Source organism: Microtus ochrogaster, chromosome 22, assembly GCF_000317375.1.
Source record: "Microtus ochrogaster isolate Prairie Vole_2 chromosome 22, MicOch1.0, whole genome shotgun sequence".
NCBI classification, from domain to species: domain Eukaryota; kingdom Metazoa; phylum Chordata; class Mammalia; order Rodentia; family Cricetidae; genus Microtus; species Microtus ochrogaster.
This window is the reverse complement of record NC_022023.1, coordinates 28,244,493-28,249,731: the sequence shown is the minus strand read 5'-3', so window position 1 is coordinate 28,249,731 and position 5,239 is coordinate 28,244,493. Positions and strand designations below refer to the sequence as shown.

At 44.7% G+C, this 5,239-nt stretch overlaps 1 protein-coding gene across 8 annotated transcripts in view; it reads left to right on the top strand.

The window, feature by feature from the left end:
* Positions 1 to 5,239, top strand: part of Apba2 (amyloid beta precursor protein binding family A member 2) — a 209,174-nt gene that overhangs the window by 110,363 nt on the left and 93,572 nt on the right. The window lies entirely within an intron of this gene.

The following is a 5,239-nucleotide window of genomic DNA, read 5'->3' as shown; positions in this document are numbered from 1 at the left end:
GCTGCAAATGGAGCCATTTTATAATCTCAGAATACTAATACCCATGATGCGTCTGGTATGTTGTGGTAGAATAACTTTAAGAATGTGGTCCCACTATCAGTAAAAGTTTGACATCCTTTTCTGTTTTTTTTCTTGAAGAATCAGTTTGTAATCCTCATTATTGTGTGTGTGTGTGTGTGTGTGTGTGTGTGTATTTATAGGATGCACAGAGACTAAGATCATAAACTCAGTGGTTTTCCTGCAGGATCACTGATAAGGGAGTAAACTGTGTTGAAATCATGGAGGGCTCAGAGTGTATGAAACAAGGTATTGTTGCGATCATGAAGATGGCTGGCTAGTATAACCATAGCTGCTCCTGCCCCAGCACAGACATACGCCAATGCCGTGTAAAACCCTGCCGACCATGTTTGAAAAAAAAATACAAAAACAATAACCAAAACCACAGAGCCAGAGCACTAAGAGAAGAAGATGCCATTAAGGCTGGGACTGTGAATTCCCTATGGGATGCTGCCGTGATTGACACTGGTATTCGTATGGAGAGAGACAGAGACATAGGAGACACACAAAGTGACTCTATGGTAAGACTTCCTGTGCAGAAGACTGGGACATGGTAGAGCTAGGCTATGGTCCCAGTGGAAATGGTTCCCCCAGGTGCTTTTCCTATTGTTATGGTAAGATACCCGACTTAGGTATTTTTCTATTGCTATGATAAAACACCATGACCAAGGCAAGTTGTAACAGGAGCATTTAGCTTGTATTACAGTGTCAGAAGATTAGAGTTCATGGTGACTGGGTGAAGAAGGAATAGCTAAAAGCTCACCTCTTGATCACAAGCACGAGGCGGAGACGGTTCATTAGGAATGATGCTGGCTTTTGAAACTTCAAGCCCCACCCCCAGTGACACACCTCCTCCAACAAAGTCATACTTCCTTGATCTTTCCCAAACAGTTCCACAAAGTGTGGATCAAGTATTCAAACAGATGAGCAAGCCTGTGAGGGCTATTCTCATCCAATCCATGACAATACCTAAGATAAAAGCAATTTAAAGGAGGAAGAATTTATCTAAACTCATGGTTCCAGAGGTCCATTGTGGTAGGGGAAGTGGAGGTTCCAGAGGTTTCTGTCCATTGTGGTAGGGGTGGTGGAGGTTCCAGGGGTTTCTGTCCATTGTGGTAGGGGAAGTGGAAGTTCCAGAGGTTTCTATCCATTGTGGTAGGGGAAGTGGAGGTTCCAGAGGTTTCTATCCATTGTGGTAGGGGAAGTGGAGGTTCCAGAGGTCCATTGTGATAGGGGAGGTATGGGAGGGCATCACAGATCTGGGGAGGCAGGCAAGTTCAATTCATATTACAGTGTCCATGGAGCAGAGAAAGTACCAGAAGCATTAGTTTAACCTCCCGAGGCCTGTCCGTACTGACATACTTGTCTTCCAACTACACCCCAAGCTCCTACAGTGTCCACCACTTTCCAAAATAGTGACTCTAGCTACTGGTCAAGCGTTCAGCACATGAACTAGTGGGAGATGTTTTATATTTAAACTATGACATGCAGGACAACTGATTGGTTACATAGCAAAAGATAAGATGAGATTGCGTATTATAGCTTACAAGTGAATGTACTTGGAGTAGAAGGGATAAAAGGTTAAAGTACATGGAAGATATTTTCTTCTCTCTCTCTAAAATAACAATTAATTACATGTAAGTAAACATTTTAAAGAGAACCAAGAAAAAGATAAGAGAGTTGAAGAATGGGCAAATAGCATGAAAAAAAGCCCAAATGGCTTACAGACTAATGAACACTTCCTGTCTTCAATTGGGGAATAGTTTAGATAATGAAATACAATTTCACACTCATATTTGGCAGATTAGAATAAACCAAGGATTTGATGAACAAGGGGGTATTTTCATGCCTTACTTTTTGAGGGCAGGTTGGTTAAAAGCCCCGTTAGAGAACAACTGCACAATTTACAAAAAGAACAAAATGTGGCTCCCTGTGATCCAAACATTCCACTCCTAGGTGTATATGCTTCTTGTTGGCCATGAATTAGTCAAACTTTTCCAGAGAACCAGAAGTCATGGGACCAATCTCAAGATTTGGCAATATATTAATCTATCATTAGTGTGTCTTAGGACTTACTGTTGATGGGTTTATTATATTACAGTGATTGGCTCATATGTCGCAAGGTCTTGTGATCTGTCCTCACAATCTGGAGAGACAGCAGAGCAGAGCTCATTGGCTAAGAGATAGAGCACAGAGTATCGCTTCCTGTCCAGGTCCAACAGACTCACAGCCAGAGTACAGGACTCAGGTGTTCTGGCTTGAGAAGTCAGGCAGAGAGCAGATTCTGTCACCTTTCTTTCTGTTCTAATCAGGTCCTCCACGGGTTGTCGGAGGTTCCCTAACCCACAGTTCAAATGCACATCTTCCCAAAATACCCTAAAAGAAGTGGCCAGAATGCACGATGGTCAGCCAGGTATGGCCCAGTCAAGCCGACACATAGAAATAATCACAAGTCACAGTAAACATTTTTTGAAATAAATTAAAACAAAATAGAGGATACCAGGGCCCATTCTTTATAGGAGAGAATGCCTTTATTAGTGATGGGTCTAGTGGGAGGTAGAGAGAAAGAGAGTAACAGTGGTTAAGTAACAGTGGTTTGTGTTCATGGGTTTGTGCCTCATGTTCTCTACACTTTGTTCTGTGAATCTCATAGCGTTGATTAAAGAGGAGGTTGTTGTGGGACTGAGGAGTTAAACTCAGTTGCTAAAATGCTCACCTTGCAAGCATGAAGACAGGAGTTTGACTACCAGGACGTGCATACAAAAAGCTGGGTGTGGTGACACATACTTTGAATTAATGCCAGCAGTGGGGAAGCGGAGACAGGTGGATCCCCCGGGGTTTCCAACTAGCCTTTCCAACTAGCCCAGTGAGAAACTTTGTATCGAATTAACAAGGTAGGGGCTGGCAAGATGGCTCAGCTCTTGCTCCTAAGCCAGATGACCTGAGTTCATCCTGGGACCCACGTCTCGGAAGGGGAAAAGTGAACCCCTCAAGTTGTTTTCTGAGCTCCACACTCTCACTGTGGCACTTGTGTATCTATACGCACCTATCAATAAACATAGAAATAAATGTAATAAGAGAATTTTAGAAATCAAAATCAAAATGCAAGGCATATGGTACCTAAGGAATGAGACCTGATGTTGACTTTCTGTGCACTTGTACAAGACTGTGTGTGCATGTGTGCATCCCCTCAGACACATGCATAAAAAGAGGTCATGGCAAACACCCACATGTGGCTCACCTCCCACTCTGTAGTGTGTGTGTCTTTGTGCCACCTTTTTTGCCAGTGGATCCTCTAACGGACTGAATTCCTGGCCTCACCTTTTTTTTCAGATGGTTCTGCATTTGTCTCTTCCTTGCAGTGTTGGGGTTTCTCATGACTTGGCCCTGTGTTTTTAGTGTCTGCATTTCGGGCTGCTTATCCATCTCTCAGGCACCTCTGAACATCTTCCCGAACAACTCACCCTTCCTGGTGTTGGCTGGAAGTCTGGCCCCACAGGCCTGCCTGCTGTTGTTGTTCTGTTCCTGACTGCTAATATTGGCATGAATTCCCGTGACCACTGATGCCCATCCATAGCCCAAGACTTCATGGGTAATGGATGCGCTGGAGATATGGGATCATTCTTTGATGCTAGTTTCTCAGGTGTCCAGAAATGCATTTTCCTACCCTAAGTGGGAACTGAGGAGTTGTGGGTCAGGTGGGGTGTACCACTGATAGGAGCTCTCTGGTGCTGAGTGTCCTCTGGAGGACCTGACCCATAAAGGAGACACCTGATTATTTGTTCTCAGATTTGGAATGTGCTTTCAAATATTTGGAAACTGCTACTCTGACACCGACTTTTTTTTTTTTAAAGTTGCAGAGAGAGAGAGAGAGAGAGAGAGAGAGAGAGAGAGAGAGAGCGCACCACCATCCCTTTAAAGAGATGAAAAAATGTGTTAAAATAACACAGGGAACTGCAACTAGGTTGAGCCCAGTATAATTAGTGTGATTAAACTGAAGGAAGCCATCCTTTTATGTATGTAATTTTTTATTAATGATATTCAGATCAAGTTAATTATGTCCAATTCTAATTAATGACAGCAGTGAGCAGCCAGGCTTTCCCAAACTGTATTCTGTGGAGTCCCATGCGACGGCACTGAATAGTTCACGTATTCCCAGCTGGACAGTCCCCCAGAGCCAGCGTAAATAAAGGCCTTGTGAGGCTCTGTAGGTGGGATTCGTGGTCTTCCAGTCAGGGGTCAGCCACACAGGCACAGCAGGGTGGATTTTAAAAGACTGGAAGAGCAGTTTAGGTGGTGGTGCAGTCTGTATAGGCAGGCCTGGAATCCATAGGGAAGACGGTGAGGACGGCTGGCTGGAGCCTCATACACAGCTCAAGCTGCAGTCCACGGGCCGACCCTTTCCCTAAAGGACGCCTCTGTTCTGTTATGCTGGTTCCTTGAACGGGGACTGGCACTACTTAGGCGGGATGAGGAGGTGTGGCTTTGGAAGGTGTGGCCTTGTTGGAGAAAGTGTGCCACAGGGGGTGGGCTTTGAGGCTTCAAAAGCCCAAGGCAGGCCCAGGAGCCCCCTTTTCCTGTTGTCTGATGGTCCTGATGTAGAACTCTGAGCTCCTTCTCTAGCACCATGCCTTCCTGTATGCTGCCAGGCTTCCTATCAAATGCCGATCACGGACTAACCCTCTGAAATCCTAAGCAAGGCTCCAGTTAGATGCTTTGTCTCATAAGAGTTGCCTTGGCCATGGTGTCTCTTCACAACAATAGATCAGTGACCAGGAAAGTATTTGGTACAAGGAAGTGGGGCATTGCCATGACTGGCCTGACGGTGCTGCTTGCTGGCAGAATGTGGACTGGGGGACTTTGGATTAGGAAAACAGCTGAAAACTTTAAGTGGAGCTCAATGGGACGTACTCGCAGGAGCATGGAAGACAGTTGTGGTGAGAGCAATGTAGATCATGATGACCTGAAGAGGTTTCAGGGGTTAGTAAGTGGCCTAGAGACTATTCTTTTGACATTTTAGCAAAGAATGTGACTGCTTTTTGCCCTGTCCTAAAACTCTTCCTGAGGCTCAATTGAAGAGTTTTTGATGAATTGCTTTGATAGAGGAGATTTCAAGATAGTCTAGTTAGCCTTGACTGTGGTATTGTCTAGTTAGCCTTGACTGTGGTACTGTCTAGTTAGC